The 21257-nt window shown below is 40.8% G+C and overlaps 34 non-coding genes across 34 annotated transcripts; all 34 read right to left on the bottom strand.

The window, feature by feature from the left end:
- Positions 1–11092: 11092 nt before the first annotated feature.
- LOC124414334 lies at positions 11093–11211 on the bottom strand. The gene has a single exon (XR_006929976.1). It is a non-coding gene; the product is annotated as a 5S ribosomal RNA (ribosomal RNA).
- Positions 11212–11286: 75 nt separating this feature from the next.
- On the bottom strand, positions 11287–11405 carry LOC124414308. Its single transcript, XR_006929952.1, has one exon. It is a non-coding gene; the product is annotated as a 5S ribosomal RNA (ribosomal RNA).
- A 75-nt stretch (positions 11406–11480) lies between these two features.
- On the bottom strand, positions 11481–11599 carry LOC124414306. Its single transcript, XR_006929950.1, has one exon. It is a non-coding gene; the product is annotated as a 5S ribosomal RNA (ribosomal RNA).
- Positions 11600–11675: 76 nt separating this feature from the next.
- Positions 11676–11794, bottom strand: LOC124414305. Its single transcript, XR_006929949.1, has one exon. It is a non-coding gene; the product is annotated as a 5S ribosomal RNA (ribosomal RNA).
- Positions 11795–11871: 77 nt separating this feature from the next.
- On the bottom strand, positions 11872–11990 carry LOC124414386. The gene has a single exon (XR_006930023.1). It is a non-coding gene; the product is annotated as a 5S ribosomal RNA (ribosomal RNA).
- An 81-nt stretch (positions 11991–12071) lies between these two features.
- Positions 12072–12190, bottom strand: LOC124414304. The gene has a single exon (XR_006929948.1). It is a non-coding gene; the product is annotated as a 5S ribosomal RNA (ribosomal RNA).
- Positions 12191–12267: 77 nt separating this feature from the next.
- Positions 12268–12386, bottom strand: LOC124414385. Its single transcript, XR_006930022.1, has one exon. It is a non-coding gene; the product is annotated as a 5S ribosomal RNA (ribosomal RNA).
- Positions 12387–12467: 81 nt separating this feature from the next.
- Positions 12468–12586, bottom strand: LOC124414303. Its single transcript, XR_006929947.1, has one exon. It is a non-coding gene; the product is annotated as a 5S ribosomal RNA (ribosomal RNA).
- A 78-nt stretch (positions 12587–12664) lies between these two features.
- LOC124414387 lies at positions 12665–12783 on the bottom strand. Its single transcript, XR_006930024.1, has one exon. It is a non-coding gene; the product is annotated as a 5S ribosomal RNA (ribosomal RNA).
- Positions 12784–12864: 81 nt separating this feature from the next.
- Positions 12865–12983, bottom strand: LOC124414397. The gene has a single exon (XR_006930034.1). It is a non-coding gene; the product is annotated as a 5S ribosomal RNA (ribosomal RNA).
- Positions 12984–13060: 77 nt separating this feature from the next.
- LOC124414383 lies at positions 13061–13179 on the bottom strand. The gene has a single exon (XR_006930020.1). It is a non-coding gene; the product is annotated as a 5S ribosomal RNA (ribosomal RNA).
- An 81-nt stretch (positions 13180–13260) lies between these two features.
- On the bottom strand, positions 13261–13379 carry LOC124414302. The gene has a single exon (XR_006929946.1). It is a non-coding gene; the product is annotated as a 5S ribosomal RNA (ribosomal RNA).
- Positions 13380–13456: 77 nt separating this feature from the next.
- Positions 13457–13575, bottom strand: LOC124414382. The gene has a single exon (XR_006930019.1). It is a non-coding gene; the product is annotated as a 5S ribosomal RNA (ribosomal RNA).
- Positions 13576–13656: 81 nt separating this feature from the next.
- LOC124414396 lies at positions 13657–13775 on the bottom strand. The gene has a single exon (XR_006930033.1). It is a non-coding gene; the product is annotated as a 5S ribosomal RNA (ribosomal RNA).
- Positions 13776–13852: 77 nt separating this feature from the next.
- LOC124414332 lies at positions 13853–13971 on the bottom strand. Its single transcript, XR_006929974.1, has one exon. It is a non-coding gene; the product is annotated as a 5S ribosomal RNA (ribosomal RNA).
- An 81-nt stretch (positions 13972–14052) lies between these two features.
- On the bottom strand, positions 14053–14171 carry LOC124414301. The gene has a single exon (XR_006929945.1). It is a non-coding gene; the product is annotated as a 5S ribosomal RNA (ribosomal RNA).
- Positions 14172–14247: 76 nt separating this feature from the next.
- Positions 14248–14366, bottom strand: LOC124414380. The gene has a single exon (XR_006930018.1). It is a non-coding gene; the product is annotated as a 5S ribosomal RNA (ribosomal RNA).
- A 76-nt stretch (positions 14367–14442) lies between these two features.
- On the bottom strand, positions 14443–14561 carry LOC124414326. The gene has a single exon (XR_006929969.1). It is a non-coding gene; the product is annotated as a 5S ribosomal RNA (ribosomal RNA).
- Positions 14562–14642: 81 nt separating this feature from the next.
- On the bottom strand, positions 14643–14761 carry LOC124414347. Its single transcript, XR_006929989.1, has one exon. It is a non-coding gene; the product is annotated as a 5S ribosomal RNA (ribosomal RNA).
- Positions 14762–14837: 76 nt separating this feature from the next.
- Positions 14838–14956, bottom strand: LOC124414379. The gene has a single exon (XR_006930017.1). It is a non-coding gene; the product is annotated as a 5S ribosomal RNA (ribosomal RNA).
- Positions 14957–15033: 77 nt separating this feature from the next.
- On the bottom strand, positions 15034–15152 carry LOC124414324. The gene has a single exon (XR_006929967.1). It is a non-coding gene; the product is annotated as a 5S ribosomal RNA (ribosomal RNA).
- Positions 15153–15233: 81 nt separating this feature from the next.
- Positions 15234–15352, bottom strand: LOC124414394. Its single transcript, XR_006930031.1, has one exon. It is a non-coding gene; the product is annotated as a 5S ribosomal RNA (ribosomal RNA).
- An 81-nt stretch (positions 15353–15433) lies between these two features.
- LOC124414300 lies at positions 15434–15552 on the bottom strand. The gene has a single exon (XR_006929944.1). It is a non-coding gene; the product is annotated as a 5S ribosomal RNA (ribosomal RNA).
- Positions 15553–15629: 77 nt separating this feature from the next.
- Positions 15630–15748, bottom strand: LOC124414309. Its single transcript, XR_006929953.1, has one exon. It is a non-coding gene; the product is annotated as a 5S ribosomal RNA (ribosomal RNA).
- Positions 15749–15829: 81 nt separating this feature from the next.
- On the bottom strand, positions 15830–15948 carry LOC124414299. The gene has a single exon (XR_006929943.1). It is a non-coding gene; the product is annotated as a 5S ribosomal RNA (ribosomal RNA).
- A 78-nt stretch (positions 15949–16026) lies between these two features.
- Positions 16027–16145, bottom strand: LOC124414378. The gene has a single exon (XR_006930016.1). It is a non-coding gene; the product is annotated as a 5S ribosomal RNA (ribosomal RNA).
- An 81-nt stretch (positions 16146–16226) lies between these two features.
- On the bottom strand, positions 16227–16345 carry LOC124414393. The gene has a single exon (XR_006930030.1). It is a non-coding gene; the product is annotated as a 5S ribosomal RNA (ribosomal RNA).
- A 77-nt stretch (positions 16346–16422) lies between these two features.
- Positions 16423–16541, bottom strand: LOC124414377. The gene has a single exon (XR_006930015.1). It is a non-coding gene; the product is annotated as a 5S ribosomal RNA (ribosomal RNA).
- Positions 16542–16622: 81 nt separating this feature from the next.
- Positions 16623–16741, bottom strand: LOC124414298. Its single transcript, XR_006929942.1, has one exon. It is a non-coding gene; the product is annotated as a 5S ribosomal RNA (ribosomal RNA).
- Positions 16742–16818: 77 nt separating this feature from the next.
- LOC124414376 lies at positions 16819–16937 on the bottom strand. Its single transcript, XR_006930014.1, has one exon. It is a non-coding gene; the product is annotated as a 5S ribosomal RNA (ribosomal RNA).
- Positions 16938–17018: 81 nt separating this feature from the next.
- LOC124414392 lies at positions 17019–17137 on the bottom strand. The gene has a single exon (XR_006930029.1). It is a non-coding gene; the product is annotated as a 5S ribosomal RNA (ribosomal RNA).
- A 77-nt stretch (positions 17138–17214) lies between these two features.
- On the bottom strand, positions 17215–17333 carry LOC124414375. Its single transcript, XR_006930013.1, has one exon. It is a non-coding gene; the product is annotated as a 5S ribosomal RNA (ribosomal RNA).
- Positions 17334–17414: 81 nt separating this feature from the next.
- On the bottom strand, positions 17415–17533 carry LOC124414297. The gene has a single exon (XR_006929941.1). It is a non-coding gene; the product is annotated as a 5S ribosomal RNA (ribosomal RNA).
- Positions 17534–17609: 76 nt separating this feature from the next.
- LOC124414374 lies at positions 17610–17728 on the bottom strand. Its single transcript, XR_006930012.1, has one exon. It is a non-coding gene; the product is annotated as a 5S ribosomal RNA (ribosomal RNA).
- Positions 17729–21257: the final 3529 nt, after the last annotated feature.

Below are 21257 nucleotides of genomic sequence, written 5' to 3'. Positions count from 1 at the left end.
TATGTGATCGCTTGCCCACATACCACTCCGGCGAAATTCCGGCAGAAAAGCCCTCCTGCTATGCGAAGAACATCCGAGCCAAGGAGGTCGACCAAAAACAACGACCCCTTGATCGAGTGCTTATGATGTAGATGCTGTGTAACCCGATGCATGTTTGTTTGCACGAAAGGGCACGTGATTGCTTGCTTACCCGCTGCTCTTCTCTAAAATAAGGTGACTTCATGGAAATTTAGCGTGAAACCGCTTTTGGTTTCGTGAGATTACGTGAGTCGAGAAATTTGCACAAAAACAGGGACCGAAGCAATCTTCGCCTATGGTTAGGTTTATGCTGTGTGTCTGCATAAATGCCTCCTTTCTCCAAATGACGGCATAGAATTCTTTCTCCACATGCATTTTTGAGTTGGAATTGAGCGAACGGGCGGAATTTTGAGGTAAAACTGCTTCTCGTATCCGGAAACATTTCGAGTTGAGGCAGTCGCTTTGAAGTAAAATTTGACCGATTGTTTCGTGGATGCTTGATGTCGAGTCGGATGCCTTCCGACTAACATGTTGCACAAGGCGTAGCTTCGGTTTTTCGCATTGCTTATTGCCACTGTGATAAATTCCGATAGCGATCAACTGTTACCTCTCGCAAAATTAGGTCGATATAATGCATCTCTGGATTATTATGAATCGTCAAATTTCTACACCAAAAACAGCTTTGGACCAAGAACAAAAAAAGCGCCAACAAAATTCACAGTTTTCTGGCTTTAACTTCTCGTCCGTTTTTTGCAGCGTATTCGGATTGTGTTCAATGTATTTCTCTTTCCAAACTAATTCGAAAAAGTGCGTGAAAGAATTGTTCGCAGCATTTTTCAAACTCTTCAAGATATAATCAAAAATCCGAAAGATTCAGCCTCACTTCTTTGATCGAAATATCCTATTTTCTAGAATCGATTTGTACGATTCTTTATAGACTGATTGAATCCCTGGGAACACAGAAACCTTACCAAGAAGAGCATGTGACCAACAGCAGAGAAAATACGAAGGAAATCTTCCGTTTTTCAGCTGTAACTCTTGATCCACTGCTCACACCATATTCTGACTATGCACAATCGAGTTTTCTCGTTAAACTACATAGGGTTGGAGTACTTGTCCCAGCAGTTTTCAAAATCGTTCAATTACGGACTGAAATTCTAGCTACTGGGGTTAACCCAATTGGTTCGACCCAAATGCCCCTTTTCAGCGTCAGCGGGCTCGAAGGATTGCGAAAAAGGAATTCAGAATATTATCGAACCAAAATTTCAAAAAGAACAAATAAAATACAGCGAAATTCATTTATTTATTCATTTTTATCTGGGTTTCATACATTCACAAAAATACAACATACACATCGTATGCTACAGAGGCGCAATGCACCAGTACGCAGGTTAGAACTTAAACTATACTGACAAAAGACAATTAAAACTATCTTATATAACATTGTTGTACTCTCCTTAGTATAGTGTACGTTGCTTTTCTCACATCTAGTATAACAGTCTGATATCTCATCTTATTGCCAATTACATTGTTGTAATTCTTTTTGTCTCTGGTTTTGTTTCGATTTTTTTTTTTTTTTGGTAACTTGCTTAAGCAATATACAGTAACACATAAATACTTGTACTAGGATTAGGGCGTACCGAAGACACTGAAAATGACGCGAAGCTGAAACCATATAGCTTCGAATTTGTTATTTCTCCTTCCCAACTCTTCAAAAGCCCGGTGTAATTTCATGTCTTACGGCCGTTACTTTTGATCCGTACGCAGTGATACAACACTTTGCAGAACGGGTTCCTCTCCCAAAATTACGTCAGTTTAGTGAATCAAAATATTGATTCCAGAATCATGCAAAATCGTTGAAAATTTTATCAAAAATCCAAAGGGGCTGGCCTTACTATTTTCCGCAAAAAAATTTCTGTCTTAGAATCAATTGGTTTAATCCTCTCCGGACTAAAATAACAAACTAAAGATCTACCTAAAAATCACCGACACGAAAATTTTGATAATTAATCCTCAATTTAGCAAGCATAAAAATCAGTCATCAATGATCATGATTGTATTTTATAAAAGTAAATGCATCATATTTCAATTAGGAGGTGTTGAACTTCGGAAACTGAATAAAAACAAAATCTTCGTGACCCTAAAGCTATGAACTTGTAAAAATCAGAGAAGCAAATAATTTCGACGATACTTGATAAAATCTATCCTAAAGACTTGCATCTAAATAACTTATGGAATTTCCAGAACAAATTTTATTTAAAAAAAAATCATTTAATTAGACTTAATCAAATTCGTAATTATTGGACTTAGAATTTGGAGATCGCCAGTGGATTGAAATAGTGATATTTTTATGATACCACAGTGGATTTTCCGAGAGTAATTTTGATTTAACCGCAATGGAAAAATTTCATAACTACACCAAAGAATTGAGTGGCATTTGAGTGTTTACGTCGAATATCACTGATTTTAGGATCCAATGAAAAAATACTCTAATAACACGGTGGAACCGAGTCCGACACAGCTTCAAAGTAGGCATAATTTCTTTCTGGGAATTTGCATGAAGTGGTGGTTTATGTTTCAAATTCTGTAGATAGCTCTCAGCATCAGCTTTTGGCCACGCTCACCAACTGCCAGTTCTGCTTGCGCAAAAGTGGTGTTGTGGACTCTCATCTGTCGAACACTTCGTGATAAGTGGTCGTAATAGCTAGTTTCATTTTTTCAACACTGTCATTTCTCATTGTTATTCGATAATATATTGCCATTTCTTTGTTACGTTCTTCTGTCAATTTTTTAGCTTCACCAATTTTTTTTTCTTTTTTTCGCTTCACGAAGTCACAAATTTTACTATTGATATCGTAAATGACATTATTTTTTCCTGCAGTCTTCAATCAATCAAAAATCTGTTTCATACGTCTTACAGGAAATTCTTATTTGAAATCCGAGTCCACGTGGATTGTATTTTTCAAAATCGACGTTCTCCCCACATTATTTACATTCCACAAGTGAGATAATAGCAGTAAAACGCTAATACACTACATTATCTCATATCAAATTTCGTTATTCACTACAAAATCAGTTGAGTGGAAAGCGTTATATTATATGTGAAAAGGGTGTCTCAATTATCGCGAAAGGCTTTATAGGTATTAGGTTTAGGTAATATGCCAACACATTTGCAACAGATTGGCTCGCAGAGAGGCCCAACCAAAGGTATAATAAGCATAACCCCTGCAACGTGGAAGCTAAAGCTGAGGGTTATTTTTATACGTGCGTGTGTCGACAGATGGCGAGCCTATAAAACAGGCTGATTGTAGTCGGCGATTACCTATTACCCAAATTAATTAAGACACTAATCAAGTAGTTTACCCGGCGACATATTTTATGGCGAGCGTTTCGAGGGTTCGCCCGGCGCCCGATGAAACGATGCGACGCCTGCAAAGGAGCGAATCCGGAAAGGGAGGGTTCGTTGGACCCCTAAAACATGACCACTCCATGGTAAATTTTTTCCGAAATTTATGGCGACATTCTCTAATTTCCCAAAGAAACATTATAAAAGAGAGATCAAGGGTTGGACGCAGATCGAAATGGGGCGAAAGTGAACTTGATAATTACAAAATATCGTTGACAAAATACATCTTTTCTTATCAAAATTAGAACCTTAGATCGATTAAGAATTTTCAAAATCAAAATCACCATAAAAAACTTTGAAAATATACGCGTGAAGAAAGTATCTAAGCATTTAATACCAGAAAATTATATTTCGTTCCTAATTCTGAGATTTCGTTACATACCAACTAAGCTGTGAATACCTATAGATGCCAGAAAATTTCCGAAAAGAACTTTTTAGGGTAAAACTTTGCAACAAAAGGTTCTTACCGCAGGGTGTATTTGCTGCTCGGTTTGCTGAAATTTATGGTGTTTATACTCTGTGCAACCGGGGCTGCAGATGTGTGCGGAGAAAAAGGGTTATCACCGGATGTTTACCCTTGGATTTAACCCCCGCCCCTTCTTTGTTTCAAACCGTCGCTATTTTACGGGGCCTCCAGCCTCGCTGGCTATTTCTACAAGTTTTAGTACCTTCCTAGCACTCACAAGCGTTTTAAGCGCCGCCTTTGCTTTACTGACAGTATCGCATGTTTCGGCAGATCGTGGTTACTGAGATTTGTAAGCGGGATCACATTTCAGCTGAAAAAGCGCCAACTACTCAACATTTCGGATTTAATATTATATTTCTCGTAATGCAGTAGCGCTCAAAAGTACTTCGACCATATGAAATTCGTTATTATTTTGATCCATCGTTTTTCTTATTTTTTTTTTTTTTAACTTCAATTTCTAGTAAACGGGAGTTAATGTTCTTTAATTATGTAGAACATCAAACTTCTTTTAGCAAAAACTATTACTGATTTTTGTATTTTATATTTGCTTGCAATTAACCCAATTACTATCCTTATCAAAATACTCTTGAACTCTACTGTACTAAGAATTTTGAACGATTCTCAAAGATTTCAGAATACTTTATGCGATTTCAATGACTTTGTACAGAGTTTTAAAAAATTCAACATCTTTTCACCACAATTTTTAATCAATAGTCTTAAGTGCCGATTTTTTAAATTTTATCACATTTGTAATCAGCTTACAAGATTTTAATATATTTTATGAGTATTCATGAAATTTCGAATAATATTCAAGGTCTCGTTGATTTTACATTTCTATTTCCTTGAATGCAATGACAAAATTTCGTGTATAACTTTGTGAGAAGCTAGTTTTTTAAAAAAACCTTCCATCGAATTGATAGCATTCAGGTGTTTTTTACATTTCGTTATTATGTTTAACATTGTTATTCCACTTCTAAAAAAGACATGTTACATCGAATCCTAAAAATAAAAAACACATTTCCCATCTGTAATTATACGGAAATACGTATAGAACAATATTGTAATATCTATTTGAATTTATGAATCAAATTCAAGGTGAAATGAAAAAAAATATATAACATACATGTATTATGTCATGAAATTGAAAAATGATAAATTTTCATTTATTTGGGTTTACGATCATCTAGTCAATTTAATTTGTGACGTTATAAACTCATTCATCCATCCGCTCGCTCATTTATTCATCCAGCACAAATTGTATAAAATAAAACGTATGTAAATATAAAATTGTACATGTGTAAATCGTTTTCTCGTGTATAAATTGTCAATGTAAAAATGTCTAGATCCAACTAAGGGAGTTTTTATAGATTATCTCTCGTTTCTCAAATTATCAAATTTTATATAGTTTTCGATTATCGTTGCTCTCAATCACAAAATTTATCTATTAATTTTTTGTCTTTTAAATGTTCTTCTATTTTCACCAGCGTGTCGATTACTTGTCTTTTATATTTTGAAGCGCAGTTCTGTCGAAGGTTCTTAATGGCTACATGCCCGTTGTTCATGGATTTCCAATTTAATCTTGATGAAGTTTTATTATTTTAAATGTAAAATTCTTCTTCATTCGTAGTTTTACTTGAACTTCGTTGAATAAATGTTATTTATCTGATAAATTCCTGTAGATTACTTTCATAGTCATAATAAAATTAAAAGAACGTGGAAACTGGCACACGAACGCTTGAAAGATGTTGTTCCAACGAAAGGTGAGTGACGAGAGACCGGAACGGAGACTTTCCTGGATTAACGAGCCGATATTCGTCTTTGAGAAGATACCCATCATTGGTTGATACCCATCACATGACACACCGCTAGTCAAATCCGTTCTAGGGTTCTTATTTTGGTTTTATTTGTGGGAGATTTAAACCGTTACAATATGAACAATTAACTGAAAACAAAAATAAATTATCAATATGATTCATGACAGTATCAAAATGAACTATTTTGTTTTAACATAGTCAGTTCCCACAAATCGTTAAAACATAAAAAAATAAGATTTTCCAAATCTGTATTAAATGTTGGTGCTGGAATTTTTAACGATATCACTGACAATTTATAAATTTCAAAACGTTTCATTGTCAAAATCAGGTAATAAAAATTAATGGAGACAATAAACTGAAATTGATAAGTAAAAAAAGAATTTGAGGTTCGAAATTAAGAACGCAGAACAAGATGAAGAAGATAAACAAAATTATCGGTAGAAAAAAATTTTCCTGAAAAATTAAACTCGTGAAATACAAAAATTGGAAACGATTTTTTTTTTTTTGATAACGAAGATCAATCGGGTTGATATACATATATAGTATACACATCAAGGACGAAGGATCAGCAAAGCTTACACCTTTCTATGGTGTTTTTTTTATTTTTGCGGGTCACGCCTTTACATCAGTATCGCAATGACGAAAATGATTATGCCCTACGCCTTTCTGACCGAAGGCTAATTAGGTCAATAAAATCATTGAAAGCCAAGATAAGAAAACAGTGAGCTACGCCCTTTCGGTCCTTGGCTCTCGAAACAAATTTTGTCAGCAGCTATGTTTTCTAATTACTGTACTACGGTTTTCCGAATCCATAATTCTTCATATGTAAACTCAGCACGTTCAGCAATCCCATATTTGCGTATAAAACAAGTGAAAAAATCACGCAGCGTTATCACACGTGAAGGTTCAACAGAGTTCGTCCGTCCGAATAGCCTGCACATCACGCAGGTAAGCTATATATGTGTTATAATACACGATGCAGCAGACGTGCAATGGTGTAGTATTAACGACATGTGACAAGGGCGAAGAGCTCAGGAACATGCCATTAGGCTGTATGATTGAAGAGCGTGGATCACGAGTCGCCAGCCGAAATATATGGCTTTGGCAATATATCACGGCGCGTATAGTTTCAACGCGTTTTATGAAACATGAATTTTTACTCTCCTTTTCCACCTACCACTAGCAAAATTCTCGTTAAACTAATTGCATCCGCTGCTAATTTTTCAAAGCAGATAAAAAATTGTCTCGTCTTTTCCGAGACAATAGCTGCATGCCGATATCAACGATGTCACAGCCTTCAGAATAATTTTTTGAACGGACGCTTCAGAGAATTTGCGAACTGCGTAAACCGATATTCTACATGATTGTTGTTCTTTTTCTTTCGTCAGAATCGAAGGTGGTGAGTTTTTTCCTGTGAGAAACTTTTTGTTTCTCAAACACTTGTCATGACGTAGAACCCATAGAAATATCACCGTAAAAATGTAACTAAATTAAAAAATTATAAAAACAGGTTTTAACAAGTGAAACTGATTGTGAATTTAATTAAGTTAAATTTTATTAAAATAATCGATAACTCCTCAACATTGAAAAATTTAAGAACTATACAGATTTGACTGAGGAATGTTTCATTTTGACAAATTGAAAATGCTCACGTATATAATTGTTCTGGTTAGTCATCATTGAAATCCTGCAAAGTTTGTGCAATTTCAATAAATCAAAGCTCTAAGGTAATCGAAAATTCGACATTTTTCCGTTTTTCAATGTAAATTTGACTTCATTTGAATTTAGTCCTAGTTTGTATAACGTACTGTTCCCAACAGTTTCAGATCAAAATGGAATGTCGTCAATCAAAGATCTTGGAAGGATATTAAACAGAATTTGGCATGTATGCAGAATGCAAAGATAACTTGTAAAGGCTTCCAGCACACTGCGCAAGATATTTACAGTACCAATGAAATTGAATTTGAAGAAATGATTCCCCATCGAAAGACACTTTCAATCGCTGTTAATGTACAGTCCATACTTATTGATTTTTTCACCATAACCAAAGAATATAGTTTTGGGTACAAAATACAATTGAGCTTTGTAGCTGTAACTGAAAAATCTACTTTCTTCTACTATTTTTTTATCATGACTATTCGTACTGTATTTTCTCGTAATTATTGTGACAATGTGATGACAATGCAATCATTTTTTTGTTTAATAATTTTTTTAATTTAATTTTTGACGATTTCTGACGTTTTAAAAAATGTGGAGTGATCTCTTAAAATTTTTTTTTTGAACTATCCTTTGGAGTGGCCTCTTAAAACATCAAAAACTAACATTTTGTCACATGAGACTCAAAAAAAAAAAAACAGTCGGTTTTTTTGCGCCACCCTAACCTTCCATGCTTCTTTACCGGTCTATAATATAAAACGTGAACTGCAAAACGCGGAGTGTGCAACGGGTACCTATCACGACGATTCCCCCCCATCAAGTAAACTCGAAATTAACCAAGTTAGGTGTATAATAAAGTGGAAACGGCTTATAACGGTATATCCGGGGAAACAGGTCGATGCGTTAGTGGAGACACATTGTTAGGAAAAGCCAGGCGGCGACCTCCGTAAAATTAATTGCTACCTTAGCCGAGAAGCTCATTCAGGGTTTCGGCATATTAACAGTCCTCCGGAAAATTGGGGCGAAAGCAAGGGGTGAACGCTGGCGAAAATTAGCCTCTCTAATTCTCAGGCTTGAGGAGCTCCGACACGGCGAGGCGAGAAGGGGATGCAGAGGTGAGTCCAAACCCTCCCCTCGCCTGCGAGAACGATTCCAGGGGGCATTCTTGAGGGAGACACTTGCTTTGAGTTTGCCATAGAGACGCTGGGGTCGCCTGGCACTAAGGATGCGTTTATTACCGCCGGGCGCCGGCCTACTTGTAAACAACTCCAGGCGCCGTCATCCCTTAATTATATTAAATGGATCATGCCTCGTCCCGAGAATCGCGTTACCCTTGGAATGGCTTACGCTGAGCCGGGGAAAACCCGCCCGCAACTTTGGGACACTTCTGCGATATGATACGGAATATGCGTACACGCAGCCCTGAGGATGAATCGGTAGACCGTATTACTCAAAAGTTGGGAAAAGAGGAAAACCGTTTGACCCTTTCAGTCACAGTGGGATGCTCAGCGTTCCATCTCAAAAATTTCCATGTCCTAGCCTTATCGCGCATTGTTTACAACTTCAAATGATCTTTGTTACTATGTATAACCTCAAAACTCCCGAGTAACAAGTTTCGGCTAGAATCATCGAATTTTGATAGGTTTTTCGATTTTACATCCCCCATATTGGATCTGTCGTCTTGGATTTTGAACTGATCGAATTGTAACTTTAGATTCGTGATCAGTGACCTTGGAAACCCTCCGGATAACGAATTCTGGCTAAAATATTGAATTTAAAAATGTGTGACTGAAAACAAACTCAGCGCTGAGTTAGTCTAACACGTAACACGAAAGTTGAACTGTTCTTGGAAATTGAGCATGTATTTTGTAAAAATCGTTTGTTTATTTTTCCCTTATACAATTCCTTACTTCAGTTCTCGGAATGAGTATCATTTTTTGGGTCCTATTGAATTCAATTCAATGTTTAGCATGAATTGCGATTTTTTAAGAGAAAAAAGCCATATCTCAAGTTTTGATTTAATAATCTCTTAGAGAATTTTCTTTTCTTTATTCAATATGAAATTGATCTTTAAAATCCAATCGCGTTATGAACAAAAACGTTCCAGAGCTGTTCCACAATTTCATGGAATAGTTTCATCGCAGCAAGCAATTTAGTATTGAGTGCAACGTGCGCGAAAGAACTTCAGCGTGTACGTTATGTGATTCTGTTGAAACACGTGACTTTAAGGTTAAATAATGATACCAAGTTGCCTAGCAGAACTGAAATTAAATGGACCAGAGAAAATGCGAACGAGACAAGCAAAGATGTTAAAAATTTAAGAAAAGGGTTTCACAATCACAAGCTCTAAAATGATCAACCTCTGGTGGTTCTGATCCAGTTCCAATAATTTTGGGTTCGTTTACTTGGATCACCCAAAGTTGAGAAGAAGACTGTCACAAGTTTACAAACACGTGAAATATTCGTCGCATCATCAGAGTGAATTACATCGTTCGAGGAATTTTCATGAAAATGGACGAGGGTGAAGAATTCCAGTCGAGATATGGTTGAGGCAACGATACGAGGGGCTGTAAGCTTTCGAGCAAACCTGGAAGCTGGATCAGCAGCCGGCCATCTGGCCAGGCGGTACCTATTAATGCCTCCACAAATCTCGTGCAGCATGAAAACACATACAACGAATTTCGTCTGGCACTCTTATGTGCCGTGTAGCGAAGCCGTTTCAATCCGCCTGCACATGCAGTTTTCCATTTTTCCCCCAGCTTTTTCCACCACTATTTCGCAGCTTCGCATTGCTGCTGGAATTCTCTAAGCAACGAGTTATTTCGACTTTATGTAACTTGTGGAGGCGGGTCTTTCGGAGCTCCGTAGAATTTCCATAAAGTCATCGTGGACGTCTTCGATATTTTTGGAATTTTCTTCCCTCTTTTATCGTCGTTTTTTCGTTTTCTCTTCGCATGCGAGGAAAAATTATTATTACAGGAAATGAGTGAATAATGTAAATTGATAATGTAAAAGATTGCCGATTTAATCAGGGCTCGGCTTGTTATCGGTGTTGAATTGACAGTGTCATTGAGATGATCGGAAAATTCGTATTATGATTACTTAAGCAATGGTAAGCTAAAAACAAAGGAAGGAAAATGTAATGCAAACACGGTAATAAAATTTAAAATACAGAACGAGAACGTCGTATATAATCTGAGCTGTGTTTATCATTTATTTTTAATTCGCTTTGGATATCTTGTTGATGAATCGTATGGGTGGTTGCTCTTTGAGAGAAAAAGTAAGGCTCTAATTTATACTACAATAAGTCGAAAGATACAGTTTTGGCGTTAGGGAAAAATATTTAAATAGCAGCGTTTTATTTTTTTTGGGGGGGGGTTTTTTTTCTTGGGATGAAAAATAATCATATGACTTGACCTAGAATCAATTGATTGGATTTCAATTGCAGCGATGAAATTTTAGTCACCTCAGATATAAAATGGGTAAGTTTCAAGCGTATTCGAAAGACATTTTCGAATCAAGTAATGCAGTAAGTGGTGAGAAAAGAAAACATACGCAAATCGATCACGATTACGTCAGGAGGGAACCATGGATGCCGGGATATTTCCAGTTATCCGTCATTCAATGATTACAGATAAGTGTTTGAAAACACTGCACAAAATTGGAACCTTGTGATGCAAAAAAAAAAAAACACAAATTACCTCATTTTGAAAGAGCCTTGTGAAAAAAAGATGCCAACGGCACGCGGTGTTCCCAAGCGGTCACCCATCCAAGTACTGACCACGCCCAATGTTGCTTGTCTTCGGTGATCGGACGAGAACCGGTACTTTCAACATAGTATGGCCGTTGCCGAACGGGATGAATCTCTGCTTCTTCAAATTTCCAAAAATGATGCTAAACGTCAGATCCGTCTTTGGAAATAAAAATGCCGACGGCACGCGGTGTTCCCAAGCGGTCACCCATCCAAGTACTGACCGCGCCCAATGTTGCTTGACTTCGGTGATCGGACGAGAACCGGTACTTTCAACATGGTATGGCCGTTGCCGAAGGAGATGAATCTCTGCGTCTTCGAATTCCTAAAAATGGTGCCAAACGTTAGATCCGTCTTTGGAAAAAAAAATGCCAACGGCACGCGGTGTTCCCAAGCGGTCACCCATCCAAGTACTGACCACGCCCAATGTTGCTTGACTTCGGTGATCGGACGAGAACCGGTACTTTCAACATGGTATGGTCGTTGCCGAAGGAGATGAATCTCTGCGTCTTCAAATTCCTAAAAATGGTGCCAAACGTTAGATCCGTCTTTGGAAAAAAAAGATGCCAACGGCACGCGGTGTTCCCAAGCGGTCACCCATCCAAGTACTGACCACGCCCAATGTTGCTTGACTTCGGTGATCGGACGAGAACCGGTACTTTCAACATGGTATGGTCGTTGCCGAAGGAGATGAATCTCTGCGTCTTCAAATTCCTAAAAATGGTGCCAAATGTTGGATCCGTCTTTGGAAAAAAAAAGATGCCAACGGCACGCGGTGTTCCCAAGCGGTCACCCATCCAAGTACTGACCGCGCCCAATGTTGCTTGACTTCGGTGATCGGACGAGAACCGGTACTTTCAACATGGTATGGCCGTTGCCGAGGGACATGAATCTCTGCTTCTTAACATCCTTAAAGAAACTGGTAAATCCTTTTCCAATCTGTCTTTAGAAAAAAAAAGATGCCAACGGCACGCGGTGTTCCCAAGCGGTCACCCATCCAAGTACTGACCACGCCCAATGTTGCTTGACTTCGGTGATCGGACGAGAACCGGTACTTTCAACATGGTATGGTCGTTGCCGAAGGAGATGAATCTCTGCGTCTTCAAATTCCTAAAAATGGTGCCAAACGTTAGATCTGTCTTTGGAAAAAAAAAAATGCCAACGGCACGCGGTGTTCCCAAGCGGTCACCCATCCAAGTACTGACCGCGCCCAATGTTGCTTGACTTCGGTGATCGGACGAGAACCGGTACTTTCAACATGGTATGGCCGTTGCCGAGGGACATGAATCTCTGCTTCTTAACATCCTTAAAGAAACTGGTAAATCCTTTTCCAATCTGTCTTTAGAAAAAAAAAGATGCCAACGGCACGCGGTGTTCCCAAGCGGTCACCCATCCAAGTACTGACCACGCCCAATGTTGCTTGACTTCGGTGATCGGACGAGAACCGGTACTTTCAACATGGTATGGTCGTTGCCGAAGGAGATGAATCTCTGCGTCTTCAAATTCCTAAAAATGGTGCCAAACGTTAGATCTGTCTTTGGAAAAAAAAAAAATGCCAACGGCACGCGGTGTTCCCAAGCGGTCACCCATCCAAGTACTGACCGCGCCCAATGTTGCTTGACTTCGGTGATCGGACGAGAACCGGTACTTTCAACATGGTATAGCCGTTGCCGAGGGACATGAATCTCTGCTTCTTAACATCCTTAAAGAAACTGGTAAATCCTTTTCCAATCTGTCTTTAGAAAAAAAAAGATGCCAACGGCACGCGGTGTTCCCAAGCGGTCACCCATCCAAGTACTGACCGCGCCCAATGTTACTTGACTTCGGTGATCGGACGAGAACCGGTACTTTCAACATGGTATGGCCGTTGCCGAGGGAGATGAATCTCTGCTTCTTCAAATTCTTAGAAATGGTGCCAAATGTTGGATCCGTCTTTGGAAAAAAAAAGATGCCAACGGCACGCGGTGTTCCCAAGCGGTCACCCATCCAAGTACTGACCGCGCCCAATGTTGCTTGACTTCGGTGATCGGACGAGAACCGGTACTTTCAACATGGTATGGCCGTTGCCGAGGGACTTGAATCTCTGCTTCTTAACATCCTTAAAGAAACTGGTAAATCCTTTTCCAATCTGTCTTTAGAAAAAAAAAGATGCCAACGGCACGCGGTGTTCCCAAGCGGTCACCCATCCAAGTACTGACCACGCCCAATGTTGCTTGACTTCGGTGATCGGACGAGAACCGGTACTTTCAACATGGTATGGTCGTTGCCGAAGGAGATGAATCTCTGCGTCTTCAAATTCCTAAAAATGGTGCCAAACGTTAGATCTGTCTTTGGAAAAAAAAAAATGCCAACGGCACGCGGTGTTCCCAAGCGGTCACCCATCCAAGTACTGACCGCGCCCAATGTTGCTTGACTTCGGTGATCGGACGAGAACCGGTACTTTCAACATGGTATGGCCGTTGCCGAGGGACATGAATCTCTGCTTCTTAACATCCTTAAAGAAACTGGTGAATCCTTTTCCAATCTGTCTTTAGAAAAAACAAGATGCCAACGGCACGCGGTGTTCCCAAGCGGTCACCCATCCAAGTACTGACCGCGCCCAATGTTACTTGACTTCGGTGATCGGACGAGAACCGGTACTTTCAACATGGTATGGCCGTTGCCGAGGGAGATGAATCTCTGCTTCTTCAAATTCTTAGAAATGGTGCCAAATGTTGGATCCGTCTTTGGAAAAAAAAAGATGCCAACGGCACGCGGTGTTCCCAAGCGGTCACCCATCCAAGTACTGACCGCGCCTAATGTTGCTTGACTTCGGTGATCGGACGAGAACCGGTACTTTCAACATGGTATGGCCGTTGCCGAGGGACATGAATCTCTGCTTCTTAACATCCTTAAAGAAACTGGTAAATCCTTTTCCAATCTGTCTTTAGAAAAAAAAAGATGCCAACGGCACGCGGTGTTCCCAAGCGGTCACCCATCCAAGTACTGACCACGCCCAATGTTGCTTGACTTCGGTGATCGGACGAGAACCGGTACTTTCAACATGGTATGGTCGTTGCCGAAGGAGATGAATCTCTGCGTCTTCAAATTCCTAAAAATGGTGCCAAACGTTAGATCCGTCTTTGGAAAAAAAAAATGCCAACGGCACGCGGTGTTCCCAAGCGGTCACCCATCCAAGTACTGACCGCGCCCAATGTTGCTTGACTTCGGTGATCGGACGAGAACCGGTACTTTCAACATGGTATGGCCGTTGCCGAGGGAGACGAATCTCTGCTTCTTCAAATTCTTAGAAATGGTGCCAAATGTTGGATCCGTCTTTGAAAAAAAAAGATGCCAATGGCACGCGGTGTTCCCAAGCGGTCACCCATCCAAGTACTGACCGCGCCCAATGTTGCTTGACTTCGGTGATCGGACGAGAACCGGTACTTTCAACATGGTATGGCCGTTGCCGAGGGACATGAATCTCTGCTTCTTAACATCCTTAAAGAAACTGGTAAATCCTTTTCCAATCTGTCTTTAGAAAAAAAAAGATGCCAACGGCACGCGGTGTTCCCAAGCGGTCACCCATCCAAGTACTGACCACGCCGAATGTTGCTTGACTTCGGTGATCGGACGAGAACCGGTACTTTCAACATGGTATGGTCGTTGCCGAAGGAGATGAATCTCTGCGTCTTCAAATTCCTAAAAATGGTGCCAAACGTTAGATCCGTCTTTGGAAAAAAAAAATGCCAACGGCACGCGGTGTTCCCAAGCGGTCACCCATCCAAGTACTGACCGCGCCCAATGTTGCTTGACTTCGGTGATCGGACGAGAACCGGTACTTTCAACATGGTATGGCCGTTGCCGAGGGAGACGAATCTCTGCTTCTTCAAATTCTTAGAAATGGTGCCAAATGTTGGATCCGTCTTTGGAAAAAAAAAGATGTCAATGGCACGCGGTGTTCCCAAGCGGTCACCCATCCAAGTACTGACCGCGCCCAATGTTGCTTGACTTCGGTGATCGGACGAGAACCGGTACTTTCAACATGGTATGGCCGTTGCCGAGGGACATGAATCTCTGCTTCTTAACATCCTTAAAGAAACTGGTAAATCCTTTTCCAATCTGTCTTTAGAAAAAAAAAGATGCCAACGGCACGCGGTGTTCCCAAGCGGTCACCCATCCAAGTACTGACCGCGCCCAATGTTACTTGACTTCGGTGATCGGACGAGAACCGGTACTTTCAACATGGTATGGCCGTTGCCGAGGGACATGAATCTCTGCTTCTTAACATCCTTAAAGAAACTGGTAAATCCTTTTCCAATATGTCTTTAGAAAAAAAAAGATGCCAACGGCACGCGGTGTTCCCAAGCGGTCACCCATCCAAGTACTGACCACGCCCAATGTTGCTTGACTTCGGTGATCGGACGAGAACCGGTACTTTCAACATGGTATGGTCGTTGCCGAAGGAGATGAATCTCTGCGTCTTCAAATTCCTAAAAATGGTGCCAAACGTTAGATCTGTCTTTGGAAAAAAAAAAATGCCAACGGCACGCGGTGTTCCCAAGCGGTCACCCATCCAAGTACTGGACGCGCCCAATGTTGCTTGACTTCGGTGATCGGACGAGAACCGGTACTTTCAACATGGTATGGCCGTTGCCGAGGGACATGAATCTCTGCTTCTTAACATCCTTAAAGAAACTGGTAAATCCTTTTCCAATCTGTCTTTAGAAAAAAAAAGATGCCAACGGCACGCGGTGTTCCCAAGCGGTCACCCATCCAAGTACTGACCACGCCCAATGTTGCTTGACTTCGGTGATCGGACGAGAACCGGTACTTTCAACATGGTATGGTCGTTGCCGAAGGAGATGAATCTCTGCGTCTTCAAATTCCTAAAAATGGTGCCAAACGTTAGATCTGTCTTTGGAAAAAAAAAAAATGCCAACGGCACGCGGTGTTCCCAAGCGGTCACCCATCCAAGTACTGACCGCGCCCAATGTTGCTTGACTTCGGTGATCGGACGAGAACCGGTACTTTCAACATGGTATGGCCGTTGCCGAGGGACATGAATCTCTGCTTCTTAACATCCTTAAAGAAACTGGTAAATCCTTTTCCAATCTGTCTTTAGAAAAAAAAAGATGCCAACGGCACGCGGTGTTCCCAAGCGGTCACCCATCCAAGTACTGACCGCGCCCAATGTTACTTGACTTCGGTGATCGGACGAGAACCGGTACTTTCAACATGGTATGGCCGTTGCCGAGGGAGATGAATCTCTGCTTCTTCAAATTCTTAGAAATGGTGCCAAATGTTGGATCCGTCTTTGGAAAAAAAAAGATGCCAACGGCACGCGGTGTTCCCAAGCGGTCACCCATCCAAGTACTGACCGCGCCCAATGTTGCTTGACTTCGGTGATCGGACGAGAACCGGTACTTTCAACATGGTATGGCCGTTGCCGAGGGACTTGAACCTCTGCTTCTTAACATCCTTAAAGAAACTGGTAAATCCTTTTCCAATCTGTCTTTAGAAAAAAAAAGATGCCAACGGCACGCGGTGTTCCCAAGCGGTCACCCATCCAAGTACTGACCACGCCCAATGTTGCTTGACTTCGGTGATCGGACGAGAACCGGTACTTTCAACATGGTATGGTCGTTGCCGAAGGAGATGAATCTCTGCGTCTTCAAATTCCTAAAAATGGTGCCAAACGTTAGATCTGTCTTTGGAAAAAAAAAAATGCCAACGGCACGCGGTGTTCCCAAGCGGTCACCCATCCAAGTACTGACCGCGCCCAATGTTGCTTGACTTCGGTGATCGGACGAGAACCGGTACTTTCAACATGGTATGGCCGTTGCCGAGGGACATGAATCTCTGCTTCTTAACATCCTTAAAGAAACTGGTGAATCCTTTTCCAATCTGTCTTTAGAAAAAACAAGATGCCAACGGCACGCGGTGTTCCCAAGCGGTCACCCATCCAAGTACTGACCGCGCCCAATGTTACTTGACTTCGGTGATCGGACGAGAACCGGTACTTTCAACATGGTATGGCCGTTGCCGAGGGAGATGAATCTCTGCTTCTTCAAATTCTTAGAAATGGTGCCAAATGTTGGATCCGTCTTTGGAAAAAAAAAGATGCCAACGGCACGCGGTGTTCCCAAGCGGTCACCCATCCAAGTACTGACCGCGCCCAATGTTGCTTGACTTCGGTGATCGGACGAGAACCGGTACTTTCAACATGGTATGGCCGTTGCCGAGGGACATGAATCTCTGCTTCTTAACATCCTTAAAGAAACTGGTAAATCCTTTTCCAATCTGTCTTTAGAAAAAAAAAGATGCCAACGGCACGCGGTGTTCCCAAGCGGTCACCCATCCAAGTACTGACCACGCCCAATGTTGCTTGACTTCGGTGATCGGACGAGAACCGGTACTTTCAACATGGTATGGTCGTTGCCGAAGGAGATGAATCTCTGCGTCTTCAAATTCCTAAAAATGGTGCCAAACGTTAGATCCGTCTTTGGAAAAAAAAAATGCCAACGGCACGCGGTGTTCCCAAGCGGTCACCCATCCAAGTACTGACCGCGCCCAATGTTGCTTGACTTCGGTGATCGGACGAGAACCGGTACTTTCAACATGGTATGGCCGTTGCCGAGGGAGACGAATCTCTGCTTCTTCAAATTCTTAGAAATGGTGCCAAATGTTGGATCCGTCTTTGGAAAAAAAAAGATGTCAATGGCACGCGGTGTTCCCAAGCGGTCACCCATCCAAGTACTGACCGCGCCCAATGTTGCTTGACTTCGGTGATCGGACGAGAACCGGTACTTTTTTTTTTTTTTTTTTTTTAAAGAAGTTTATTCGTAGGAAGCCATTCAATACAATATTCACATGTACCTTACAAATGTAGAGTAATATTAAACACGGAAAAACTTCGAAAACGTGTTATCACTATGGAATTAAGATTAGGTCGCTGTGGCTCGCAGGTGCGAGCACTAACCGACTAACTTTTCGTGTACTCAAATAAATTTGTACTTTTCATACGATCAGTGTGAAAGTGTTTATCCTCCGAGGTAGCAGAGCACGTTCATTCAGACTTTTTACGGTTGGATCAGGAAAAAGGCCGGAAAATCTGATCGATCCTTATTTCTTATTCTTTCTTAACCTAACCTTAACTCTATATTTACACTTACATGATTATAATTAGTTAAGTTGAGACTAGATTTTTTTTTTTTTTCTACTTAGGGTTTTTTATCCAACCACCAGAAAGTTTTGATATTTTGTCTGTGTTCATCGGTTCTATCTTTCGTCGGGAGAGAGGGGTTAAACCTTATCAACGTATTGTCTCTATCTTCGCAGTTTAGGTTTGGGTCGTACTGAATTTTCTTGTCGTGATTGCCTCTGAACACGTGGTAGATGGTTGGGATATTATTTTTATCTTGGATGTAGCCTTCGCTGTCGAGGTAAAGGAAAGTCTCCGGCGGTATGAATCCTGATTCTAACGTTTTCTTGAAGTACATAGGATTCGGGAGGGTCGGTCCCGAGATAAGACTGTTACTCCTAATCTTAGCTGCATTCGCGAAATGCCGTCTGATCAGTTTTAGTACGAAGCAGTCGATTCGGTGCACCTTTGCATCTTCGTATATTTTTAGATTGCTAATCAATCTAACATATGCCGACGATGCCGACCTCCATTTACCTAGACAGGCTCTTAAGCATTTTCTTTCAAAGATCCTTATTTTTTCCATCATTCCACAGCTTATGTTAAACCAGATTTGGCATCCGTAAGTAATAATAGGTCTAATTAATACTAGATAACAGAGTACTTTTATTCGCGGTTCCAGGTATCGACAGTAGAACAGCCGGTTCGCCATGTTAAATGCATTTTTAGCTTTGCCTAGTTGGATGTTGATGTGCGTGTTAAATTTCAATTGGAAGTCAATGTTTATTCCTAGGTATTTAACCGCGGTCTTGTGCGGAACTTGCGAACCTGCGTTATCACTGTCGGATATCTGGAACGTTTTCCAATTTCTGCGCGCATCTTTCGTTAGATGCGTAAGGTTTGGCCGGAATAGAACTGTTTCACATTTTGTGGTGTTAATCTTAAGCTTCCATGAATGATAGTAATCTATTACTTTTCTAAACAAGTTTTCCAATTTAAGCTTCATCTGTGAAGGCTTTTTGCCCGTTACATATATTAATAGGTCATCCGCAAACGCAATGGCCTTCTTTGTGGGTTCCGTATTCAATTCAAACAGGCTTAGAATGTCACTATTAAAGACGTTGAACAGTATAGGTGAATTTACTGTGCCTTGCTGCAGGCCGTTTTCGATTGTAAATGTTTTAGTCGATGAGTTGTTCCCATCTGTAACTATGAATTTTTTATCGTGAAGCATGACCCATAACATTTTAATCAATTCTTTTGGGAATCTTTTTTTTATTAGCTTGTACAACAGCCCATCGAGCCAGACGGTGTCAAATGCTTTTTCTAGGTCGATAAAGCAGGCAGCTACGCATTCGTTGTTGTTGAGTGACCAGCATATGTCCGAAGTGAACTTGTTTACGGCGTGCAGCGTGGAGTGCCTGTGTCTAAAGCCAAATTGCGTTTCCGGAATTACCTCATTCTGGTCACAAAATTGTGTCAGGGATGTGTTAATGACTGATTCGAATATTTTACTGATGTTAGGTAGCAGGCTTATCGGCCTGTAACTCGTGGGGTTGGTACTATCTTTGTCTTTTTTCAGTAGCGCGATCACCTTGGCTGTTTTCCAGCTGGTAGGGAAATACGTATTATTCAGTGCATTGTTAAATAGAATACAGTAGCTTTTTATCATCTTTTCAGGAAGATGTTTTAAGACGATGTTTGGTACGTTGTCATATCCAGCTGATTTTTTGTTGCTAAGGCTTCTGAATATCTTGAGCAGTTCTGCGTGTGAAGTGAAGTAGGCGGAGGGGATATCGCATCTAGGGCCGAAAGCTGGATTTCGCTCTGTGAAAGTGGTAAGTGTTTTTCCTTGTATATGATCGCTCATGATTTCGTTTTTTAAGTCATTAGCCGTTTTAGTTATTAACCGTGTTAACTGTTCTTTACCCAAGTTATCATTTTGAATGTTTGTGGCTGCAAAATGCGCCCCTATCACGTTCAGTTTATCCGTTTGATTAGTAATGACATATTTACGGTCTACACCTATTTTTTGAGCCTCAGGAGGTAATCCTGCCTCGGTTAGTAGTTGTCTTTTTTCTTGAGGAATGGTTAGAGTCGGGATTTGCGTTGATCCGCGAGGTCTGAACAGCCTATTTATTTGCGGGAATAATTGGTCCGGCTTGTCCGATGCTATATTTTGAATTTTCTTTTCCCAGTGCTCGTTTATAGATTTCTTTAGTTTTTCGTTGATCTTTTTTCTGGTGATCTTTAATAAGTCTTTTAACATATTCAATCTAACTAAATTGCCTATCGGGTTTGCTTTGTGTAGTCTATTGATTTGATTAATAATGAAGGTTTTATGCTTGAGTAGCTCTTTAATTTCGTGAGTGGTGTATGCGGTTAACGTGTTTTTTGACTTGGCTTTTGGCACCTTTTTAGCTATGGCGTTTGTAATAGTATTCTCTAATTCATTTAGAAATTGGTCTATCTCGCGGTTCGTTAGATTCTTAGCATGCGGGATATTCGTGTCTTCTGTATTTTCAAGGTATTTTTGAAAAGCATCCCATTTGGTCTTAGCAAAGTTGAATTTAATGCGTGGCTGTTTTTTTTCCAAACAAAAGGGTAGGCCAGAGATGAAAGAGACGGTGACTTTTATTGCGTTGTGGTCGCTGTCGTACGGCAGTGACTCGATCTTTTTATTATCAACGACGTTATGAAATGTTAACCTTTGATCCGCGATGCATACGTCTAAGAATGAGTTCCCTCTGGGATACGAAGGTACGGAAGAGCAAAATAGCTTCGATCTCAGATCGATCTCATTCTCAGCCACCCATTTGTTCAGAGCTACTCCTCTAGGGTTGTTGATGGCGTTCAACCATGAAGTGTGCTTAGCGTTTAGATCCCCGGCTAGTATGTACAGATTCCTAGGTTCGTTTAGTCTTAGTTCTTCGCATAACCTCGTTAGCTCTGGGATGAGTTCCGTTTTGCCATTACCCGCTGCATACCCCGAAATAATGTATAGGTTGTAGTTCCGGTTTATC

The sequence above is a fragment of the Diprion similis genome, chromosome 13, assembly GCF_021155765.1.
Source record: "Diprion similis isolate iyDipSimi1 chromosome 13, iyDipSimi1.1, whole genome shotgun sequence".
Taxonomy (NCBI): Eukaryota; Metazoa; Arthropoda; class Insecta; order Hymenoptera; family Diprionidae; genus Diprion; species Diprion similis.
Note: the sequence above shows the minus strand (reverse complement) of the source record. Positions and strands in the feature narration are given on the sequence as shown.